The sequence below is a fragment of the Podarcis erhardii genome (assembly GCF_964252035.2).
Source record: "Podarcis erhardii genome assembly, chromosome: 2".
NCBI classification, from domain to species: domain Eukaryota; kingdom Metazoa; phylum Chordata; class Lepidosauria; order Squamata; family Lacertidae; genus Podarcis; species Podarcis erhardii.
This window is the reverse complement of record NC_138498.1, coordinates 7,814,115-7,839,847: the sequence shown is the minus strand read 5'-3', so window position 1 is coordinate 7,839,847 and position 25,733 is coordinate 7,814,115. Positions and strand designations below refer to the sequence as shown.

The window sequence follows — 25,733 nt, the reverse complement described above, 5'->3', positions numbered from 1 at the left end:
GGTAAAGTGACGTGTCCTGTTTTACAGAAGACAACCCCCTGGTTGACCGGCTGCCTGGACCACTTTCCTATAATTTAAAAAGCAGCATCACAAACTAATTTCCCCACTTATGAAGGCGTCCCACCACAAATAATTTTCTTTTTTTTTTAGATCTCCTGAGGTCAAATCCTTTTGTAGCAGAGAGAATCAGTTGAGACACTTTCTCTGATTTGCAAATGGGTCCAGGGGTCCTAAAAAGGTTGGCAACCCCTCAGGTGGAGCAAGGCAGCTGAATTTTGGATGTTGTGAAAGCACAGTAAACCCTACAGTCTAAATTTACTATTATAGCAATTAATTTACTATTATATTGAGGGGCACTTCCCTCTGTGTCTGAGAGGCCAAAATAACTTGGCCAACCTTGGATACTGTGCTTCTCAAATTGGGAAGGGATGACATTTGCCGTTCCCCTTCAGGCAGCGAAATATCTTGGGCCTGCCTGGGCCCTCTCCATTGTCCTGTGTAGGAAAGAGAGAGCAAAATATTTCCTGTTTGATGAAGGTAAAAGAGCACTCAGCCACAAGATGACTGGTTACTTAACCCCCGCAGTCTCAAGGTGTGTCTGGGACTCAAGTGATTTCTTTCTTTCTTTCTTTCTTTCTTTCTTTCTTTCTTTCTTTCTTTCTGCCAAGGACTTTCAAGGATGAAGGACAATCTCTGTTTCCGTTCAGCAAACAACAGACCCAGGTCCTGCTTTTGTGCAGAAAGGGATGTGGGCACATGCAGAATGCATGTTAAAGATGACCCAGGACTGTGGTCTTTGTGGACCTGGTTAGCCCAAGGCAGGTTCCAGCACATATTTAATTTTTTGGTACACCTTCAGGGCACAGCTGAGGAGGAGAATGGAATTCCCCCATAGGCCTGGTGGGCAAATGACCCTAATGCAGGCACCCCCAAACTCGGCCCTCCAGATGTTTTGGGACTACAACTCCCATCATCCCTGACCACTGGTCCTTTTAGCTAGCAATGATGGGAGTTGTAGTCCCAAAACATCTGGAGGGCTGAGTTGGGGGGTGCCTGCCCTAATGGGAGAGGGGAAGAGAAAAACCTCTTGGCATGACAAGGGTTTTTCTGTGCTGTTCGTCCACATGTGTGAAGGCTGGAAAACGTTCCTGCAAATTCCCATGCACACAGAATTGCAAGGACAAAGGCAAAAACCCACCAGAAAGAACGATGTTCCCATTCAATTTGGTGGGGCTTGTGCAGAAGAATGGCTATATTGTGCCCCAAGAAGTCTGGCCACCCTTATCAAAGCTGTTCAAGGTTAAGGAGCAAAGGCACCGTCCATTTTCCTGCCCCTGGCTTTCTGCCTGTACAATGTGAGCGGAGCTCAGTTCTCTCGCTGGGGCCAACCTAATTTGTTTTACCAAGCAACCCCTTGTCTGCAGGAACCTTTTGACATGGCACACCGCCTTTGAGCCTGCTCTCTTGTTGAGAGAAGTTGCAGGCACAGTAATGAGACTCAGTCTGAGAAGCAGTTTGATACACAGAGCAGCCCAGGTTAGGACAGTCTGACGGCTCTGATTTTTAGGAGCTTTCAAGACGAGGGATGAACACATCTGTCCATTTTGGTTTCTCCCTGTTTCTCCTTTTCCCCATCTTCAGTTCCATTCTCCACACCAGTTTGCATTTTCTTTAATTTTTTTTTAAAAAGTCCCCGTGAAAATTCACCAGCATTTTAACGCTCCTATGTTTGTATGTAGTTTTGCCTCATATTTACTTATTTACAACCTGCAATTCCATACACCAAGGTGATGACTAACACAAGTGTAATAAAAATAAATAAATAAATAAAATTGTCCAGTAGCACCTTAGAGACCAACTAAATTTATTCTGGGTATAAGCTTTCATGTGCACGCACACTTCTTCAGATACCATCAATCAATCAAAATCAATCAATCAATATCTGTAATACATGATTAGAAACATCAATAAAACAGCAATAGATTACTAGTTGGTTAAAGAGAAGAGTAATCATGCTGTAAAAGACTATTTAAAAAGTGCATTTTTAAAGAGACATTTGAACAATGACAGGCTGGGGATTCCACAAATAAGGGGCTGCCGTACTAAAGGTTTCATCGGTAGGGAAGACCAACTGAACCTCTGGTGTGTGGGGAACCACCTAATGTCCTCTATCAGAGGATCTATGTGATCAAATATACAAGTACAGTGGTGCCCCGCAAGACGAACGCCTCGCAAGACGGAAAACCCGCAAGACGAAAGGGTTTTCCGTTTTGGAGGTGCTTCACAAAATGAATTTCCTATGTGCTTGCTTCACAAGACGAAAATGTCTTGCGAGTTCCTGCGGGTTTTTTTCTCCCCCCCTTTTTCTAAGCCGCTAAGCCGCTTATCTGCTTATCCGCTAAGCCGCTAAAAGCGCTAATAGCGCTAATCCGCTAAGTCGTCAATGGGCTTGCTTCGCAAGACGAAAAAACCGCTAGACGAAGAGACTCGCGGAACGGATTCTTTTCATCTTGCGAGGCACCACTGTATACACATTTTTACAATGCAATGTTCCCTAATAGAATGTACTTTAAATGTTCATTTCACCAACAAATGCACATTTATGCAAACTTTATCTCATTATTTGCATTTGTGTACACCTTACTTGGCTGAAGAGCCACATTGCAAAATTCAGAAAAGTGTGAATTTTGAAGGCTAGCCATGTACGGGGTTTCTTCTTCTTTTTCTTTGGAGAGTTCTGATTTGGTAAGTTTGCCTTTAAATGCAAACTGGATTGAAATTCTCCCCCTCCTCTATTCCCCATGTCTTTCTTCATATATGGCAGTGCTATGGTGAATAGACAGCAGGCTGATTCATACAGAGCAACATTCGATACCTGCAAATTACACATCTATGTACTGAAAAACATTTCAACCCAGCTTTCAGGTCACATTGCCCTTGCAAATATTTAAACACACAAATCATAAAAACATCACATCCCTCAATTCACAAACTGCAACAGTTAAAAACAGAGCTTTCCAAACTGTGTATAGGTGACAGGTTAGTGTGTCGGCTACAGTGTGTAGGTGTGTCGTGCTAGAAAAACTGATTTACTGTGCCGCGAAATGATGGCCATCTAAAAAGTGTGTCACCAACATGAAAAGTTTGGAAAGCTCCCCAAACACAAATCAACACAAACATGGTTTGAAGGTTGTTTTTTTTAAAAAAGGCTTTGGAGTTTACACACACAACAACAACAACAACAACAACAACAACAACAACCACTAATGACAGAGCCATGCATATTTATCCAGGGATGGAATTCCAAAGATGTGGGGCCACATCAAAAAGACCCTGTCTTTGGCATCCAACAATCTAACAGGTCTTACCAGCAGACAAAAGAAGAGGGCTTCAAGTGCTGATCTTCAGCCTTGGGCAGGCTCACTGAAGCAAGCAAAGGCGTATTTTTTCCATTCCACTTGCTCCTGGACCACATGAATTGGCAGGAGCAGCACTGTGGCCAGGGCAGGCGATTGTAATACAATAGCCCAAAAGCCTCACAAAAGGAAGTGCCGCCTTTTAAGTTGGTGTGGTTTGGAGACTGTCTTCCTGCTGCCATGGCTCCTAGCATGGAAATCGGACAAGTGCGAACATGCAAACCTGTAGCAGACGACCACACAGCTCCTTTGAGATAAGGAGGTGATCAGAGAAATCAGGAGGAAACCAAGTCAGGGCTGTGCTGCTACGAGGCATCTGTTCAGTGGTTTCAAAGTTGTTCCAGCTTTTAAGCTGCTCGTCTCTTTTTATTTACGCCTTTGTTGTGGGCGATAGTTTTAAATGTCCATTGTTGTTGTTGTTGTTGTTTAGTCATTTAGTCGTGTGGACCAGAGCACGCCAGGCACTCCTGTCTTCCACTGCCTCCCGCAGTATGGTCAGACTCATGTTTGTAGCTTCAAGAACACTGTCCAACCATCTCGTCCTCTGTCGTCCCCTTCTCCTTGTGCCCTCCGTCTTTCCCAACATCAGGGTCTTTTCCAGGGAGTCTTCTCTTCTCATGAGGTGGCCAAAGTATTGGAGCCTCAGCTTCACGATCTGTCCTTCCAGGGAGCACTCAGGGCTGATTTCCTTCAGAATGGATACGTTTGATCTTCTTGCAGTCCATGGGACTCTCAAGAGTCTCCTCCAGCACCAGAATTCAAAAACATCCATTCTTCGGCGATCAGCCTTCTCGATGGTCCAGCTCTCACTTCCATACATCACTACCGGGAAAACCATGGCTTTAACCATACGGACCCTAAGCTAACTTGAGTGCACAGTTAAGCATACAGATAGGATATTACTGTAAGTGGCACTACCTCTAAACACACACACACACACACACACCCTTTCCTTGCCTCGATGCCAGGATGCACATGTCATACGGATGATTCCAGTGCTGTTTTTCTAGAAAAAGTTTTCAGAACTCATCATGAACATCTCCCTTGTTTTCTTAGAATGGCAGTGGCACCCACCTGAGAGGTGCCGGAACTGAGTTCCTGTGAGTTTCCCCTGAGAAAAAGCCCTGGATGAATCACATCTCAGATGTGCTCTAAGGAAAGTAAAGGGACCCCTGACCATTAGGTCCAGTCGTGACCGACTCTGGGGTTGCGGCGCTCATCTCGCTTTATTGGCCGAGGGAGCCGGCGTTTATCCGCAGAAAGCTTCTGGGTCATGTGGCCAGCATGACTAAGCCGCTTCTGGCAAACCAGAGCAGTGCATAGAAATGCTGTTTACCTTCCCGCTGGAGCGGTACCTATTTATCTACTTGCACTTGGACGTGCTTTGGAACTGCTAGGTTGGCAGGAGAAGGGACCGAGCAATGGGAGCTCACCCCGTCGTGGGGATTCGAACCGCCGGCCTTCTGATGGGCAAGCCCTAGGCTCTGTGGTTTTAAGCCACAGCACCACCCACATCCCTCAGATGTGCTCTACATCACTACATAAACCTTCTTATTTTAAGAGGATCACTGCCACAAACCTACTGAGGCCTGCATTTCAGTAGGAGCCCATGGCCACCCACTCTGCACCTCTGGGTCCCAGGGAGAGTAGAAGCAACAGGTGGGAGCACAAAGGAAGAAGAGCAGCATACCCAATATCCAATATCCCAGGGATCACATTTGGGATCCTTGTTTTTTGGCCCTGAGCTCTGGAGTGAGCCAGCTGAGTGGTTCAAGAGCACAAGACCAAAACAACAACAACAACACACCAAGTGTCTTTTGGTGCTCTGGTGCGAGCCAGCTGATTCACATGAGAGCATGAGACCAAAAGCAAGTGTCTTTTTATCTGACGATCTGGCACAAGCCCACTGACTTGTGCCAGAGCACTGGACCAAAAAATGGGACATTCTGGGATCCCATCAGAACCCAGGGTGGCTTCTGGAATTCTGTTTTGAACGGACATTTTAATTTTCACGTGAACCACTTACAACTGCTTATTACTACAGTGTACAGTTACAAACACCTCAGGTTACAAACACTTCGGGTTACAGACTCTGCTAACCTGGAAGTAGTACCTCGGGTTAAGAACTTTACCTCATGATGAGAACAAAAATGTCACGGCGGCAGCGGGAGGCCCCATTAGCTAAAGCGGTACCTCAGGTTAAGGACGGTTTCAGGTTAAGAACGGACCCCCGTAACGGATTAAGTTTGTAAACTGAGGTACCACTGTATTAAGTTGTATATACAATTAATTACAGTGGCACCTTGGTTCCTGAACGGCTTAGTTGATGAAGAAATCGGCTCCTGAACGCTGCAAACCTGGAAGTAAGTGTTCCGGTTTGTGAACGTTTTTCGGAAGCCGAACATCTGTTTCAGCTGTCGGCCTTGTTTCCAGGGCCAATCAGCAAATCAGAAGCCACGCCTTGGCTTGCGAACGTTTTGGAAGTCGAACAGACTTCCAGAACAGATTGAGTTCGAGAACCAAGTTACCACTGTAATTAAGTAGTTAGTTAATGGCAGAGCTGAGTGTGTGCGCCATATATCTTGCCATACCTCCCTTAAGCTTGTCTGCTGTTCTCAGGTGACATGGAGGATGCTGTCCCTTGCTAGCAGGTATCTGTGGGAGGGGAGGGGGGCAGGGGAGGGGGGCAGGGGAGGGGGCACTTCCTTATCCTTTGCCTCAGCACTGGAGGAGGAAGGGAGGGGCAGGGAGAGTGCACCGCCCCAGCACCATCGGGGAGGGGGTACCATCGCGGCCACTGCCCTGGATACGCGCTGTGTAATCCCCACAGGCGGCGTGCCACGCCCCCGGGACGCACCCCACCCCACCCGGGATGCATTCCATCCATGTCCCCAATTGCCTGCTCTCGCCCCCCCCCCCGGTACCAGACCATGCAGCTTCACCACGGTACCTCAGGCAGCAAAATGTTTAGGGCTGACCTTGATGCTTGCTGACAAAGCTCATACACACAGCGCTGCATAGGGAGCTAGGCTGTACTCCCTCAGACCATCTGTCCGTTTCATCCAGAAATGTCCATGGTTTGAATGGCAGCAGCTCTCCAAGATCCCAAGCAGAAAAGAGGTCTTTCACACTGCCTATTTCCCCTGAGATGCCAGGAACTAAGCCTGGGATGTTCTGCATGCAAAACAAGCCCTCCTTTTCCAAACCACGTTCCCTTCCCACAAATCAAGTGGGGGAGAGTTCCCTCTTCACTACTTTTAATTACTCTCAACCTGCTTGCATGTGAAGACCACACGTCCACTTAGAAAACAAGCCAAGCAGAGTCCCAAACTGTGCTTCTTAGGCACAGTTGTACCTTGGAAATTGAACGTTCAACTTCCAAAATGTTCAGAAACCAAAGTGCGGCGGAAGCTGCGGAAGCCTCATCGGACGTTTGGGTTCCAAAAATAGTGTGCAAACCAGAACAGCCACTTCCAGGTTTGCAGCGTTGTTTGAGAACTAAGCCGTTCAAAAACCAGGGTTTGACTATATAATCCTTTCGGTCATATTTCCAGTCATCAGGTAGTTACCACCCAAGGATTACACTTTAGAGAAGAAAGAATAGAGTATTGCCTTGAATCATCATTTCAAGCACAGACTGGGTAAGCCGGCCGCAGTGGAAGCAAGTCATATGAGGATAAGCAGAAAGGAACCACACCAGCTTTTCCGTGTGTGTTTGCTTTTATTTCATACAAAGGTGAACAAAGAGAAAAAGGAAAACACCTTGGCTCACATATATGCACTGATAGCATTAAGAGCTGCACCTGTTTAGAGGGGTGTTGCATTTGTAACCAGGGGCGGAGAATAGTTTTCAGCCCAAGGGCTATATTCCCTGGCAGGCAATGTTCTGGGTGCTGCATGCTGGTGATGGGCAGGGTCAGAGGCAGAAATGTGCTGAGCAACGGATATGACTCTTACCATTGTGCAGTTGGCTACGTTCCAGCCATGAAAAATTTAAGGTTCCTACACCCCACTCCTCCTCCTCCTCCTCCTCCTCCTCCCAGTCTCTCCATTCAGGGGCAAGCCAGGGGCAGCGACACAGCTGAAGATCAACTGTGTGTACACACTCCCATCTTATCCAATAAAATAAGCCCCGAAGCTCAATTGCTTGAGCTCCTAATGATGGGAATCAGTAATAACTCTCCTTTAAACCTAACTTCATTTTTATTTACAGATAGGTAGCCGTGTTGGTCTGCCATAGTCAAAACAAAACAAATTCCTTCCAGTAGCACCTTAAAGACCAACTAAGTCAGTTCTTGGTATGAGCTTTCGTGTGCATGCACACTTCTTCAGATAAGTGTAAGACCTATTGCAGTCATTAAGAGTCGTCAACAGGCTCATCACAGCTATCTGCCAATCACCCATTCCCACCACCCTTCTGAGTAATACCCCTCCCCACCTTCTCACTATATAGAAGGGTCTGGAAACTTCTGTTTCAGTGTATCTGAAGAAGTGTGCATGCACACGAAAGCTCATACCAAGAACTGACTTAGTTGGTCTTAAGGTGCTACTGGAAGGAATTTGTTTTGTTTTCATTTTTATTGGCTGGCATGGATTATTACACATCATAAAAGACTGCCCAATTTGTCAAATAGGCTGAAGACAATGCATATTAATGTATGGTGTACAGATTTTGAGAGGGGATGTTTATAACTAGCCAGTTGTGACAGCAAACTTTGTATGCATTGATTCTGATGCTCTGTCTCTGGTCTTAGCAATTTGTGCATCTCTTTCTCGCTCCCTCCTTCCTTCTCTCTGTGTGTGTGTATCAATGAGCAATACATTTTGAAATATTTGAAACAGTATTTTAATAGTTCTGCTATATTGGTTTTTAGTATTTCTACTGCGTTTGTGGGACGCGGGTGGCACTGTGGGTTAAATGACAGAGCCCAGGGCTTACTGATCAGAAGGTCGGCGGTTCGAATCCCCGTGACGGGGTGAGCTCCCGTTGCTCGGTCTCTGCTCCTGCCCACCTAGCAGTTCAAAAGCATACAAAGTGCAAGTAGATAAATAGGTACCACTCCAGCAGGAAGGTAAACGGCGTTTCCGTGCGCTGCTCTGGTTTGCCAGAAGCAGCTTTGTCATGCTGGCCCCATGACCCAGAAGCTGTACGCCGGCTCCCTCGGCCAGTAAAGCGAGATGAGTGCCGCAACCCCAGAGTCGTCTGCGACTGGACCTAACGGTCAGGGGTCCCTTTCCCTTTACTGTGGTACCTCAGGTTAAGTACTTAATTCGTTCTGGAGGTCTGTACTTAACCTGAAACTGTTCTTAACCTGAAGCACCACTTTAGCTAATGGGGCCTCCTGCTGCTGCCGCACTGCCAGAGCACGATTTCTGTTCTCATCCTGAAGCAAAATTCTTAACCTGAAGCACTATTTCTGGGTTAGTGGAGTCTGTAACCTGAAGCGTATGTAACCTGAGGTGTCTTTGTAAGTCGCTTCGAGTCATTTTTATGACTAAAGTGACAAATAAATAAATAATATAAAGCAAAGCCAGGCGTAGTACTTATAAAACAGTACTGGTTGCTACAGCAAACAGATCATTTGCCACCGGAGCCTATAAATCATGGCAGCCGCTACCCGAGAAACAGAAAACTGTGCAAGGGCAGCCACTTCCCTCACATTCAGTACCAGCCACTTCTGCAGGTGCCAAAAGGCTCTAGGAAACAGAAAGTGATTTACAGACTTGAGGAGGCAACACTACCATGTGACCATTCATAATATACTACCGGCTGAAGTAGATGGTGGAAGCAGCAGTTGCTTAAACAAGTTGGGACCAAGCCACACAACAGATTAAACCCACTAAACTGCTTGCTTTTAACTGAAGCAGGAAGTTCAAATGTCACTCAGCCACAATCTGATCTCAGGCAAGTTGCTTCTTTCTCAAGGTGCTTCCAGGAAGGGGCTTAATTTGCAGACAGGAAATCAGTAACAGGTTTTGTTAAAAAATATATATTTATCGGATTGTTCCTGGAAAGGACTAATCCAGCGAGTCAAGGCGGGGGTCTGGCTGGCATTTTGATGCCAAACACGTTGTATGGAAAAGAACACCATCACCAAAGCAAATTTGCATGCAGGGAGAGCACCAGGCTTCAGATATCCCACCAGCAACGTGGAGATAACCCAGGTATGGGGAACCTGTGGCCCTGCAGATGTTGCTGAACTAAAACTTGCACCATCCCTGGCCATTGGCGATGCTTGCTGAGGCTGATAGGAGTTGGAGTCCAGCTCCCCCACACCTGAGATAACCATAGGAATCTGGATTACAGCCTGGATTACAATACAGCAGTTGTTGTTGTTTAGTCGTGTCCGACTCTTCGTGACCCCATTGACCAGAGCACACCAGGCACTTCTGTCTTCCACTGCCTCCCACAGTTTGGTCACTCATGCTGGTAGCTTCGAGAACACTGTCCAGCCATCTCGTCCTCTGTCGTCCCCTTACCTAAGAGAGTTTGGATTTGATATCCCACTTTATCACTACCCAAAGGAGCAGTGGTGTAGCGTGGGGGGTGCAGGGGGGGGCCGGCCGCACCGGGTGCAACATCTGGGGGGGGCCGCGCTCGCCGCCTCCAGAGTCGCCGAAGAGCCTCGGACGCAGGCTGTAGCAGAGCCCCATGTCTCGCGGAACCGATGAGCTGTGCGTGTGTCCGGGCTGAACGTGTCCAGCAGGCAGCGGCTTTCAGCGCTCGCCGCGGAGGGCGCACCAGGCAGCCCCTCCTCACAGCCCCGCCGCTGCTGCAGCTGATGGGCCATGTTGCATTTTCCTCGCCTCTCTGCCCTCATCCTCCTCCGGGCAAGCACGGAGGAGGCATTTTAAATAAAAACGCTGTTTTTGTGTGTTGAATATATGCTATATATAATTTATGGATCTAAATAGGTATTTAAAGCCATTTGCACATAACCAAATATGTATTTTATCAAAGTAATTGTTGAACTGAAATACAATTAAGAAGAAGTGTATTAATAGTGAAATACAATGAAGAAGAAGCATATTAAGAGTGAAATAATTATTAAGCTCTAACTTAAGTTGATTTTTTTATTCATAACGTGTATTCATGTATTCATGTAAAAACACCAGGCAGGCCCCACAAATAACCCAGAGATGCATTTTAAATGAAGTGGTGCCTCACAAGACGAAAAGAATCCGTTCCGCGATTCTCTTCGTCTAGCGGTTTTTTCATCTTGCGAAGCAAGCCCATTGACGGCTTAGCGGATTAGTGCTATTAGCGGCTTAGCGGCTTTTAGCGGCTTTTAGCGGCTTATCAGCTTAATGGATCAGCTGATAAGCGGCTTAGCGGCTTAGAAAAAGGGGGGGAAAGGAAAAAAAAGTCGGAAAAACTCGCAAGACATTTCGTCTTGCGAAGCAAGCCCATAGAGAAATTCGTTTTGCGAAGCGCCTCCAAAACGGAAAACCCTTTCGTCTAGCGGGTTTTCCGTCTTGCAAGGCGCTCGTCTTGCAGGGCACCACTGTAAAAGGACACATTCTACTCATGTAAAAACATGCTGATTCCTGGACCGTCCGCGGGCTGGATTTAGATGGCGATTGGGCCGCATCCGCCCCCCAGGCCTTAGGTTGCCTACCCCTGTACAAGAGAAACTAACTGCCTAGCCACGTTTTATACCCAAACACATTTATACCTCCAAAAGTTATTTCTTTTTCCACACAGTATTTTAACGTGCCTTACAACCTGTGGGTTAAAAAGAAAAAGCTGTAACAGCTACGAGAACCAGGCCTCTGCTCACTCGCGTTTCACCACCTGGACTGGGTTACTGCAGCATGCTCTCAACCATGTTCAGAAACTGCATGCAGACTGCTCACTGGTGCCAGCCGCTTAGATTTCACCACACCAATGTTGCATAGCCTGGACTGACTGCTAGTTTGTTTTCCCAGCTGAATTCAAGGCACTGGCTACCAACATTTAAAGCCCTAAGCGGCTTGGAACCTGGCTGCCTTAAGGACAAGTTTCTCTCTGCATGTGTCAATGCTCATTGCCACAGAAAGCCTTGCTCTAGATCCCTTGACCTCAGAAAGCATGGACCAAGGCAACCAGTGTCAGGGCATTTTCTGTGGTGGCCCCCACCTTGTGGAATGCCTTGCCAGGGGAGGTGCATCAGGGCTCCATCACTATTTGGGTTCAGGCAGCTGGTAAATATGTGGATGTTCAAAAAGGTTTGGGCTGATTGGTTTTCTGTGTGTTGCTTGGCTATGCTGGAATTATTATCGTGATTTTGGGTTTTTATTGCTTTTACAATGGGGCTTCAACTTGCAGATCACGTTATATTTTGAAGTATGGTTTTTGCATTGTGACTTTTTTACTTCCTTGAGTTCCCACAAAGGGCGGCAGGAGACATTTGTAATGTAAGCACAGCCTCCTCCAGTTGCCCTTTCTATTAAGCATTCATCACGATTTGTGCTCATGATGCTATCAGGGCAGTTATATGTGTTCCTGCTTTCACTACCATTTGCTCCTACAAATGTTTTGGGGCAGATATATGCAATAGGTGCATGGTCTCTAGCTTCCTGCTAAAATCCAGTAATTTTTCATATCACAAGTGTCTCAGGCTTTCTTCCTCTCACTTTTGCCTCAACCTGCAACCCTAAATATGCACGCTTACCTGGAACTGTTCCCATTGAACATACTGGGTCTTACTTCTGAGTAAACATGCACAAACTCTCCATGGACCTGCCAACACTTTGAAGTCAAAATCTGGGATGCCAACTCCTGTTTTATTGCCAGAGCACGACAGCCATTTTGATTGACATGATCTCGCATGATTTCACATTGCTGGGCACTGTGCAAAATCTTTTTTTTTGGGGGGGGGGGGGTCGTGCTGTGAATTCACACGATATCAGAGCAACAAAAATGGCTGCCATTCTCTCAGGATAAAAAACAGGGTGTCCTTTTTTTCTGGGAGACTTGCAGGGTATGTCTCCACTTCTATACAAATTGTTATAGGACTGCATTATTGGGAACCCTGTGGCTTATAAAGATCCATAACTGTAGACAAACGTCACCAGCTGCAGTGACATGCCCGATATGTTCTAAGGCAGTGTTTCCCAACCTTGGGCCTCCAGCTGTTTTTGGACTACAACTCCCATCATCCCTAGCTAGCAAGACCAGTGGTCAGGGATGATGGGAATTGTAGTTCAAAAACAGCTGGAGGCCCAAGGTTGGGAAACACTGTTCTAAGGCACTCTCTCATTGCATTTGGGTTGACAGTGAGACATAGTCAGAATCAGGGGTGTACAAAGTGGGGGGCGTAGGGGGCGGGCCGCCCTGGGTGCCACTTTGGGGGGGTTGACAAGATGGCCCCTGCCTCTCCCCAGCTGTAGAGTGGCCGAGAGCGCGCACAGTCCGTATGGGATGCCACACATGCGCAGTCCATATGGAAGCCGTGCAAACGGCAGCCCAAATGGTCGCCACGCACAGCGGCAGCCCATACAGAGTTTGCATGTACGGCATCCTGTATGGTTGCCACACATGCGCAGTCCATATGGCCTCCCCCACATGTGCACTCTGTACGAGCTACCCCGGCCCGAGTGCCAGAGAGGGTTCCTCTGCCACTGGTCAGAATGCCTGGCATTCTTGTGAACAGAGCACATCCCAGAATCTTCTACAAAACGCAGGAAGACAGCAGTCAAATTGACATAAACAAGTTTCCTTGACCATAGGAAATCTGGATAACCACTGCCAGTTACATCACACTGGCTCACAAGAATCATGCCTCTCAGGAATCTGAAATCTATAAAGTAATCAGGCGCTCCTCTTTGAAATGCATTCAGGATGCCAGGAGAAAATTGTTCCTGGGGCCCGAAACACTTGGCTGCAAGCTACTTTCACTTCAAAGCACTCCATCATTAACAGATGATATAATTGTAGGCTTAGGTTTGCTACTTGTGAAATAGGCCTTGCAAAATATGACAGAGCACATTAACAGCCCATGTCTCAGACAAAGAAGCCTTTTTGATGGAATGCTAGAAGAGGCAATTCATCCAGTTTACTCCAGTGGGAGGGGATGAGGTGAGGGGCAGGTTCCGCCTCCATCCAGACTGTCAGTATTTTGTGGGAGGAATTCAAGCGCATTCTGGGAAATTTAGGTTTGCACAACTAAAGTGAATTAAAGCATACTGTCACCAAAGGGCAACTAATCCACTTGGGGGGTGGGGGGTGGGGAAGAAACAGACCTTTTGTGGTTGGGATTAGGAAAGCAATGGGAAAATGCATTTTTAAAAGTGTGGAGCAAACAGTCAGGGTACAATGTGTAAACACAATGCAAAGTAAATCAAGATTAATGATTGTTGTCATATAATTGCCCAGCAAATGAATGAAAGTGAATGCTCAATGAAGTTCAGATATAAACTCTGTGTAAGCTTTCCAAAAGCAAATCAGGATGAGTGCTCAATAAACAGAGCATCTGGAGCAGCAATATACCGTATTTTTCGCTCTATAAGATGCACCAGACCACAAGAAGCATCTAGTTTTTGGAGGAGGAAAACAAGGGGAAAAAAATCTGAATCTCAGAAGCCAGAACAGCAAGAGGGATCGCTGCGCAGCGAAAGCAGCAATCCCTCTTGCTGTTCTGGCTTCTGGGATAGCTGCGCAGCCTGCATTCGCTCCATAAGACGCACACACATTTCCTCTTACTTTTTAGGACAGAAAAAGTGAGTCTTATAGAGCAAAAAATACGGTAATACTACCACCCACAACTCAGTTCAGCCCTCAGAGTTACTATGACAAGGGAAGAGGATAAAGAAATCTCCTTGTCTGCCATTCTCTGCAACGTGTTCTTGGTACTGTATGTGCATTAATGGAGCTTTATTCTGCTTTATAAGTTGTTCTGAAATGCTTCCCCAGAGCTGGTGCATTATTGTTTTCTGCAGAGGCTACAGTGCCACAAAAGCAGGGCACTTCCACCATCACCCTGGAACGCTTGTGGTATAAAAAGTTTACGGAGCTGGAGCAGGAAGTTACCAGACATGCACTGATTGGAAACGAGGCAGCAGGATTGCCCTCAAAACCTTTGCAGGTGCAAATGGGTGGGACTGGGTGAAACTGCCCTGACACCGTCATGAGCACAAATCTTCAGGAATGTGCAATAAAAGGGGCACCTGGAAAGCGTCTTCTGTGTATCTGTGCTGTTAATCCTCCTCAACCCCCTTACTTTGTTTTAAAAAAGAGTAAAGGTAAAGGGGACCCCTGACCATTAGGTCCAGTTGCGGACGACTCTGGGGTTGCGGCGCTCATCTCGCTTTATTGGCCAAGGGAGCCGGCGTACAGCTTCCGGGTCATGTGGCCGGCATGACTAAGCCACTTCCGGCGAACCAGAGCAGCACACGCAAACACAATTTACCTTCCCGCCGGAGTGGTACCTATTTATCTACTTGCACTTTGACATGCTTTCAAACTGCTAGGTGGGCAGGAGCTGGGACTGAACAACAGGAGCTCACTTGTTTCTGACCCCACCCCCACTAATAGTCCCCACTTGAAACCATACATATTTATATTTAAGATGAAAACCAAGGTTTTGATCAAAGCCCACAGGTGATGGTGCTTTCAAATGTTGCTTGGTGTTCACCCTGCTGTCCCTTTGAGTTACTGCTCACTATCAGCCAATATTTTTTTAAAAAGAAAAGGTAAGCGATTTAGCAAGTTTAGTCTTGCATCAGTTAACTCTGTGGCAAGAAAGGCTGTTATCTTTCAAGCAGCTGCTAACCTTTCCATGCAGGGCTGTCTAGCTGGCACAGAGGTTAACCCTTCATTTGAACTAGACTTTAAAGATGCAATCTTTATAGGCGCTTTCCTGAGAATAAACTCCATTGGACAGGATTTACTACTGAGCAGATGGGCACAGGACTGTACTCTAAATCCCCCACTTTCTCTCCATCTGAAGGAAAAGAGCACAAGGTAATCCTTAAAAAAAATAAAAAATAAACCACAGGTATGAAATTCACGGCATGTAATGCCTTAAGAGAGAATATAATGAAAATGATATACAGGTGGTACATGACACCAGTCAAGCTTGTAAAAATCTATCATCTGCCCGATAATAAAAGTTGGAAATGTAAAGAGACCGAAGGTACATTCTTTCACCTTTGGTGGATGTGCCCAAGGATTAAGACCTTCTGGGAGATGATCTATAATGAAATGAAAAAGGTATTTAAATATACCTTTCTGAAGAAACCAGAGGCCTTTCTCCTGGGCATGGTCGGCCAATTGGTGCCAAAGAAGGACAGAACTTTCTTTATGTATGCTACAACAGCAGCAAGAATACTTATTGCAAAGTACTGGAAGACACAAGATCTACCCACCCGGGAAGAATGGCAGATGAAGGTGATGGACTATATGGAACTGGTGGAAATGACTGGCAGAATCCGAGACCAGGGAGAAGAGTCGGTGGAGGAAGATTGGAGGAAATTTAAAGACTATTTACAGAAACATTGTAAAATTAATATCTGTTAGAAGGATGTTGGAATAATATTATATGATTTTAGCAGGAATGATATAAAGGATTTGGGAATAACTGACTGTTAATTGGTGAAAGGAGGAAAAGTAAAGTTACATTATATTAAGACAATTTACAGGACAAAAATTTTAAAAGAGGGAAAGGATTTGCTGAAGTGGATAATTGACCTAGAATACAAAAAAGGGAGGTGTGAGGTGGTCAAGGAAATAAGCTAATGAAAGATTAGTAATGAGGAGATCTGATGTATTTTTCTTTGTGTTTTTGTTTTTGTTTAATGGGTTTTATTTCTTTGTGGTTTTTTATATTGTGATGTGTTGTTTTGTTTTTGTTAAATGTGGCATTTTTACTTTTTCTTTCTGTAATTTTTAAAACTTTAATAAATATTATTTTAAAAAAAATTAAAAAAGGTTTACTCTCACAACAACTGCACCACCTGTATAAAAGGTGCCTTCGACAAGATCACTGCTGCATTTTTAAAAATCAGTGCGGAGCCTGATCCTATGCACATTTACTCAGAAGCAAGTCCCATTGAACTCACTGGATCTTTCCCCCAAGTACAGTGCAGAAGTCTGGAGTTTCATCTGCTCATTGAGGAGTTGTTGCAGCATTTCTGGGAATGTAAGTTTGACCCCCCCCAAAAAAACACACACACACCCTGTAACACATGCAGTTTTGCTATTCAGTTTTGCTATTTTAGACTCTAGACTGAATGGTGTTGATGGGTGGCTGGGTGAGCACCTTAGATGGCAATGTGCATTACTTCAAATTGTGATAATCCTCCAACATTTGGAGCCCTCTTGCTCATACTACTGAGTAGGGCTCTGGATGACTGCCATGAAGTCTTGCCCCACAACCTTATGTTGACCTGCAGACAACAGTGTAACAATGAGTTTTGATCGACTGCTTTTTCATTTGCAGTAGCTGCACATCATATTACCCACAGACTTCTCTTCCTGCCCCATCCACCTGTAACATCTGCATAAAGGTCCAGTCGTGACCGACTCTGGGGTTGCGGCGCTCATCTCACTTTACTGGCCAAGGGAGCCAGCGCACAGCTTCCGGGGCATGTGGCCAGCATGACTAAGCCGCTTCTGGCGAACCAGAGCAGCACACGGAAACACCGTTTACCTTCCTGCCGGAGTGGTACCTATTTATCTACTTGCACTTTGACGTGCTTTTGAACTGCTAGGTTGGCAGGAGCAGGGACCGAGCAACGGGAGCTCACCCCGTCGCGGGATTCGAACCCCTGACCTTCTGATCGGCAAGTCCTAGGCTCTGTGGCTTAACCCACAGCGCCACCCGAGTCCCAACATCTGCATACACGTAAATAAATCTGCTGGAACGATGGAAGCCCATTGGTTCTTACAGAGCGATGGAGGTAATGATACTCAGCGTTTCCAGAAAAAAAGCTTGAGATGAGACTGGCTGGAAGGGAAAACATCTAATGCTCAGTTGAGTGGCAGCCGCTCACCTACCTTTAGGCAAAGTTGAGGAGGGGGAAGGGGGAGGAAATGAAAATGAATGCAGCTTTGCAATGCACTGCTTACTGAAGACATATTGTGGTGCCATTGTCCCCCTAAGCAATTTTTGTTTGCACTTTTTTTTTAAAGTAAGTCAAGTATAGGCTGTGGCCCTCCACAGGTCATGGGGCTACAACTCCCATCATCTTTAATCTTTGGTCCACAGTGGCTGAAGCTGATGGGAGTTGTAGTGCAGAACATCTAAAGGGCACTAGGATGGGGAAGGTCAGTAATGTAGTGGTATAATCTGATTGCAGACTCAGTGCATACATGCATAGGTGCCAACTTTGCATGTCAAGTTGTCTGCAGAGAAACTGGACAACCGAGATTTTTTTCCTCATCAGAAGATGAGTGTAATCACTGTCACTTTTGCCATCTTGTGAGTGCTGCTCTGTGTTGCAGACAAAAATGACCCACGATCTGAGCACATGTTGAATCATTCTCTTGACATGGGCATACTTTTCATAGGGTGGGGGGGGGGGAGTGGGATTGCAAATGGTCCCAACTTGTGACAGGGGTTTGGGTGGACTGGGCAAGTCGCACCTCAAAAGAGAAACATCAGTGGCATGACTGCAGCAACTAATCATTCCCTAATTGTAGTTTTATTTTTGTTGTTTGGTGGTGGTGGGATTGTGGTGTCTGCCAATCCAATCTTTCAGATGGATACAATAACTTCCCTAGACATTTGTGCTAAATTGTCCAAAGCAACTAAACTGTACTGAAAGTCTAAGCTGTGGACACAGATGTCCCTGATTAAACTGTTGCCTACATTATCAACCCACTCTCAGGGGTCAGCAAACTTTTTCAGCATGGGGCCAGTCCACTGTCCCTCAGACCTTGTGGGGGGCTGGACTATATTTTGAAAAAAAATATATGAACAAATTCCTATGCCCCACAAATAACCCAGAGATGCATTTTAATAAAAGCACACATTCTACTCATGTAAAAACAGCAGGCAGACACCACAAATAACCCAGAGATGCATTTTAAATAAAAGGACACATTCTACTCATGTAAAAACACGCTGATTCCTGGACCATCCACAGGCCAGATTTAAAAGGCGATTGGGCCGGATTCAGCCCCCGTTTGCCTACCCATGGACTAGGTAGTCTCCAACAAACATCTCTCATGCCCCACTTGCAATACTGGATAATACAACCTCCCTTACTACATACATTGTTGAACATACTCTTTTCACTACAGTTAGAACCACAGAATTGGGACCACAAGAGTAAACCAGTCGAACTCCCTGCAATGCAGAAGTCTCAACTAAAGCATCCAAAACAGATCTCCTTAAAAACCTCTGCTTGAAAGGAAGGAGAGTCCACCACCTCTGGAGAAGGTCCATTCTGAGATTTGCTTTCCCCCATTCTCTCTTTAGTAATAGGAGTAACAACAACTACAACAACAACAACTGCAGGTGGAGTCTAGAGCATTGCTGCATCTCCAATTCCAATCAGCTGCATCAGCCAGCAGGGCCAATAGTCAAGGATGATGGGAGTTGGAGTCCAACAACCATAAAGAAGGCTGATCGCCAAAGAATTGATGCTTTTGAATTATGGTGCTGGAGGAGACTCTTGAAAGTCCCATGGACTGCAAGAAGACCAAACCTATCCATTCTGAAGGAAATCTGCCTTGAGTGCTCACTGGAAGGACACATCCTGAAGCTGAGGCTCCAGTACTTTGGCCACCTCATGAGAAGAGAAGACTCCCTGGAAAAGACCCTGAAGTTGGGAAAGATGGAGGGCACAAGGAGAAGGGGACGACAGAGGACGAGACGGCTGGACAGTGTTTTCGAAGCTACCAGCATGAGTTTGACCAAGCTGCGGGAGGCAGTGGAAGACAGAAGTGCCTGGCGTGCTCTGGGGTCACAAAGAGTCGGACACACTGGTGGAGGAAGAGGAGTGTGGGGGAGCGCACTGCCCCCACGGTGCCATCGCAGCTGCCCCCCTGCCTGCGCTGGGCGTCTCGCCCAGGGATGCGCACCAGCCCTGCCCCCACCTGCTCTCCGCCCCCAGTGCAGGAGCATGAAGTTCCACCACTGGTCGGACTAAACAACAACAACAACAACAACAGTGGTAATGAATGACTTTGGCTACTCCTGGTCTATAAAGTGGCATGCAATGGAATGGGGGATCATCACTGCAACACGAAGGGCAACTTGCAAGCCTTCCCAAAGCTAACCCACTCCAAAAAGCTGTCATGCCTAAATTTTCAATGCCAAATGAGCATTTGAACCTCACAGGGGGTTATTTGGGTGCACTTGTGAAGGATGTTAATGCAGGATAGGCGCAGCATTTCAAAATCACAGAGACGCAGACCAGAGGCTGCTTTTAGGCAGAGTCGAAGGAGATTTGAGAAAAGTGCCGCTTCCTGTGGCGCACACTCACACCCACATCCGCGGAATCAATCTTCGGTCTCTGCCCCGATCGAGCAAGTTTTGCAGGTTTCGGTATTGGTTCAAAACCTGTCGGACCTGTGAACCAGAGACCCGAGTGCAACGACTGTGTCACAATAAGAAGCCACCCCTCCTTCAAGTCACTCCGCGCGCAATATTCGACCCCGCATGACCTTCAGTGGAAAGGGCTGGAAGGAACTGACAAGTGAATGGATACTAAGGTGATTTACTCCCAGTGGCAAAACCCGCTTTCCATTTGTTCAGGATGGTTTGAGGAGGGAGGGAGGGATGGGAGGGAGAAGACAGGCAGGAGGAAGAAGCCGCAGAAAGAGGACATCTGAAGTAGCCGGGTCCCATCTTTCAACTCGCCTCCAACCACACCCGCCCCCCGACATCTTTCCTAAGGCAATAGTTTAGCGGGACTAACAAACACAAAAATAAAGCCCCCTCCTCTCTATTTGGATCGCCAGGAGTTAAAACGAGGTTTTCAAAAAGAGGAAAAATATTAAAGCTTTCTCATGTATATTTGTATCACCAGTTGAAGCAAAGGACACTTTCTTTTTTTTTGGGGGGGGGGTACCACAGGTGAAAGCATCCCCGCGCAGCCACGAATTCACCCCAACTCCAGGGGGAAGCCCCCCACGCCTTCAGCACCCACCCCACGGGACCCTGTCCCCAAATGCGCTTCCTCCTCAAACGGGAAAGCCACCAAGGATGGGGGGACGCGCGCCTGCTCCCCCCCCCGGCCAAGGAAGGAGTCCAGCCTAGCGGCTCCCCAGCCCCAAAAGAAGTGGGTCCGCGCCCCGATTCCCGGAGTCCGAAGCCCAAAGGCGGAGAGGCTGCACTCACCTCGCCCGGGACCACCTCGGCGCGCTCTCTGGCCGCCGCGACTGCTTTGCAGCCTCGGCTCTGGCGCAGGTGGAGCCCGGAGGAGGCGGGTCCCGCCCGCCGGACTTCTCACCTGCCGCCGACCCCGGGCGAGCCAGCGGGAAACTCCGCCGCCCCAGGCACAGGTGTATCTCGGAGCGGCGCCGCTGGGTCCTAGGGCCGGCGCGCCCCCAGCCAGGCGCCTCGCCCGTTGGGTCCTAGCGCCCGGAAGCGCCGAGTTGGGAGGGAGCCCAAAAAATGTTTAGGGGCACTCTCACTTTCCTACTCATACTGAAATACTGCTCCTCAATGAGGCCAAACTTAGATTCACAAAATGTTTAGGGGTATGCGTACCCCTGTGTCCCCCCCCCCGAAAAAAGCACTGTGTCTATATATAATTTTTTGTTTTACACTTTAGAATATTCATTTAAACAACCCTAAAATGTTAACGACGAAGATTTGGAGATACGCTTCAGAGGTCCAGACTATGGGGAGCCCCGAAAAATTAATAAATACAATTTGGATTACAATTTGGTCTTTTTTAATTTTAATTTCTTGTTTTTAATTGGATTATGATGTGGATATGTCGATTGGCTGTTTTTATTGGAAAATCAATAAAAATGATTTTTTTTTAAAAAAATGTCAGTAACTTCCCTTCTTCTCTTTCATGGTTCATTTTGCATATCATAAATCCCTGCATATTTTACATAAAGGAAACCATTCAGTGTTCCATTATTACGTCCTACAAAACTTGTTTGCACTGTTGAATTTATCTTAATGCTGCCTACGTTTTCATGTGTACACAATTCCCACCTCCATATATTCAATAAACATTTTCCAGTCTTCTTTAAATGTATGTTGTTCTTGTTCTCTTAGTCTGTATGTTAGGTCTGCAAGCTGTGCATATTCTATCTTCTTTAAGTTGCCATTCTTCTTTAGTTGGGATCTCGTAGAGCATGAGACTCAAGGTCGCGGGTTTGAACCCTGCATCGGGCAAAAGATTCCTGCATTTCAGGGGGCTGTACTAGATAGTCCTCGTGGTCAAATGATAGATAACACACCTGATGAAATGGGTCCTAATCCATGAAAGCTTACAGTCTCCCCCCCCCCCAAAAAGCTGCTTTGTTTCAAAACTCCAACAAGAGGGTTTGTGGTTCCTGCAATGATCTAACACAGCTTACCCAGACACATGATTCAAATTGTGAGCACTCCACGTGATGCATTGAGACAGGAGAGGAACCAAAACCGAGAAAGGAGACAGTGGAGATAAAGGAGAAGCATGCTTGCAGCCAGTTAGACTTCACCACAACCTTTTCAAGAACTGTACGCTGCTAAAAACGTCAGATCAAAACCATTTTAAAAAAAACCGTTTTGAGTTTTCAAGAAGTGTCTGTGCAGATTTGCACAGCTGCAGACACAAAGGTGTGAGGCACTGTGTTGAACCACTAAATGGTGAGACAATAAAACGACAGAACAAACGCCAACTCTGTATCCTGGTACCTATCCTTAGGCAGCTCAAACTGGCACTGGAAAAGGGTGAATGGATAATCACCAGCCCCATGGCTGCAAAACAGAAAAGGTTGCCTAGCCACTCATTACTGCTTCTCAGTGTCTAAGAATAATTCGTTGGGTTGCTGTAAAAAGCTCTGCAGAGGCCGGCTGACTGTGAATCCGATATGGAATCGTAAGCATTGGGGGAAACCCCCTTTGCATATATCAGTCATATAGGCCTGGCCTTGAAATGGCAGATTCCTCTTCTGTGCAAATGTGAATGGCATTTTTTTTTTAAAAAAATAATGTTTATTAAAGTTTTAAAAGTTACAAAAAGAAAAGAAAGAGAATTAAACAAAACAAAACAAAACAAAACAAAACAAAACACTACAATACAAAAACAAAAATACTACATATACATAACAAAAACAAAACAAAAACGATTAAAAAAACACCATATCCAATACTTTCAATGTTGTTAACTTTCATTTACTTGTTTCAACGACCTCCTCACACCTCCCTTTTTTGTATTCCACTTCGATTAATTGTTTCAGCAAATCCTTTCCATCTTCCTCAATTTTCTGTCCTATCATTTATCTTAACACATTCTAATATTATTTTTTCCTTTAATCCATTTACAATCTATTGTACTTAATTCTTTACAGCATTTCTGCTAAAGCCATGTAACTGCATTCCAACATCTTTCTAACATTCCTTAATTTTACAGTATTTCTGTAGATAATCTTTAAATTTCTTCCAATCTTCTTCCACCAACTCTTCTCCCTGGTCTCGGATTCTGCCAGTCATTTCCGCCAATTCCATGTAGTCCATCAACTTCAACTGCCACTCTTCCCGGGTGGGTAAAACTTGTGTCTTCCAATACTTTGCGATGAGTATTCTTGCTGCTGCTGTTGCAAATGTGAATGGCATTAAAGGTAAAGGGACCCCTGACCATTAGGTCCAGTTGTGACTGACTCTGGGGTTGCGGCGCTCATCTCACTTTGTTGGCCAAGGGTCCCTTCCAGCTTCCGGGTCATGTGGCCAGCATGACTAAGCGGCTTCTGGCGAACCAGAGCAGTGCACGGAAATGCTGTTTACCTTCCCACCAGAGCGGTACCTATTTATCTACTTGCACTTTGACGTGCTTTCAAACTGCTAGGTTGGCAGGAGCAGGGACAGAGCAACGGGAGCTCACCCTGTCGCGGGGATTCGAACCACTGACCTTCTGATCGGCAAGTCCTAGGCTCTGTGGTTTAACCCACAGCACCACCTGCGTCCCTGTGAATGGCATTAGAGACCTCTTAAGTACCGGACCTGCTGGTGTGGATGTTTGTAGACAAGAAGAAGCTGTTCCTGGAGTGAAGGGAAAGTGGGAAAATATAGAGCGCCTTCTGCAAGCATAGAGTAATAGGATCATAGGATCTTCGAGCTGGAAGGGACCCAAGGGTCATCTAGTCCAACCCCGTACAATGCAGGAATCTCAGCTAAAGCATCCATGACAGATGTCCATCCAACCTCTGCTTAAAAGCCCCCAAGGCGGAGAAAATACCATCATTATTAGAATGGCAAAGTAAACTCTGTGAGTTTGTGGAAATGGCAAAAATGACGGCAACTATTAGAGGCCATTCAAATCAGAGAATAATTAAAGAGTGGGAGGGAGTGAAGGAATACAGTATATGAAAAAATATGGTTCCGGACCTGGAATATTAATAGATAACGTGTAAAACGTGCAGGGGTAAGCAAGGAAATAATAAAAGAATCAGCTGAACAATGATTAAATTATAACAACACAACAAGACGGAAGAAGTAAAAATAAAATAAAATAAGATCACACATGGGTAAAGGGGAACAGGGGGGTATAGGGGAATTTGAAATATTATTTATAATATAAAAGCTTTAATATAAAATTTCTAACTGTGTTGTATTTGTATACAGCAAAGAGAAATTTAGAGTAATTAGGTATATTTTAATTTACCGTATTTTTTGCTCTATAAGACTCACTTTTCCCCTCCTAAAAAGTAAGGGGAAATGTGTGTGCGTCTTATGGAGCGAATGCAGGCTGCGCAGCTATCCCAGAAGCCAGAACAGCAAGAGGGATTCCTGCTTTCACTGCGTAGCGATCCCTCTTGCTGTTCTGGCTCCTGAGATTCAGATTTTTTTTTTCATGTTTTCCTCCTCCAAAAACTAGGTGCATCTTGTGGTCTGGTGCATCTTATAGAGCGAAAAATACGGCAGTTAATTATGTAATAGGTTTAAGTTAGAAAATGAATATGGATGTTGAATCTGATGTTTGTAATTTTTCTTTTTTTTCCGGTTTTGGGAATAAAAGATAATAATAAAAAAAAACCAAGAAAGGAGAACCCACCACCTCTTATTCCACTGCCAAACAGCTCTTGCTGTCAGAAAGTTTTTCCAAGTGTTGAGTCGGAATCTCCTTTCTTGTAGCTTGAAGCCATTGGTTTGAGTCCTACCTTCCAGAGCAGGAGAAGACAAGCAAAGAGAACATTTTCCACCATCACCATCCAGTTCCTTCTACGTCTTTGTGACTAGTTCCCCGTCTAGACTGGTGACCCAGCTGTCATTGCAAATCTCCCGGCCTGCAATCTTTGAAGAGGATCAGTGTTTGTGAGAGATTCTCCACCCATTTCCTCCCTCTGGGCTGGGTTCTGCTGCGTTATGTGGCTTGGCTTGATCTTAATTTTGGTTTTCACATCATGAGTTTTAAGTAAAGATATCCTTTTTGTTTACTGACTAAAGCATTTATATCCCACCTCTCGAGGTGTGGCCAAGGCACAGTCCGACCTCCTCCTTTGGTAATCCTCTAGCCCAATGGTTGCCATTAATTTGTTTCTGAATTAATTTTAGAATGAATTTATTTTAAAATTCTGTGTTACTTTTATTGTTGTTAGCAGCTCTGAGCCTGGCTTTGGCTGGGGAGGGCGGGATATAAATAAATAAATTATTATTATTATTATTATTATTATTATTATTATTATTATGTGTTTAATGCAGAAATGGAGCACATGGAACTAAGGATTTGAAACCTAGAATTGCAACCCCTTTAAAATAAGCAGTAAAGGTAAAGGGACCCCTGACCGTTAAGTCCAGTCACGGGCGACTCTGGGGTTGCGGCGCTCATCTCGCTTTACTGGCCGAGGGAGCCGGTGTTTGTCCACAGACAGCTTCCGGGTCATGTGGCCAGCATGACTAAGCCGCTTCTGGCAAACCAGAGCAGTGCACGGAAACACCATTTACCTTCCTGCTGGAGCGGTACTTATTTATCTACTTGCACTTTGATAAACTGCTAGGTTGGCAGGAGCTGGGACCGAGCAATGGGAGCTCACCCCGTCGTGGGGATTCGAACTGCCAACCTTCTGATCAGCAATATAAATGTTTTGAGAGGCCTTTTAGAGTCATGAGGCCATTCATATGACTGAACAGGCCCTCACTCTGGTGTGTGTGCTTGTGTGTAGGTACTTGTGTAGTCAAAAATAGACAAATCTCAGACTATTCAAGCTGACCAGACTATTCAAGTTGG

At 45.8% G+C, this 25,733-nt stretch overlaps 1 protein-coding gene across 3 annotated transcripts in view; it reads right to left on the bottom strand.

Moving 5' to 3' along the window:
* Window positions 1-24,773, bottom strand: part of GALNT6 (polypeptide N-acetylgalactosaminyltransferase 6) — a 63,726-nt gene extending 38,953 nt beyond the window's left edge. The window contains exon 1 of one of the 3 annotated variants that reach the window (XM_081844516.1): window positions 24,667-24,773. The gene's annotated coding sequence lies outside the window, so the exon portion shown is untranslated. Of the gene's footprint in view, window positions 1-20,686; window positions 20,815-24,666 lie in introns of those variants that run through there. The other 2 variants (XM_081844515.1, XM_081844517.1) reach the window with 2 other exon arrangements.
* Between the last annotated feature and the right edge of the window lie 960 nt (window positions 24,774-25,733).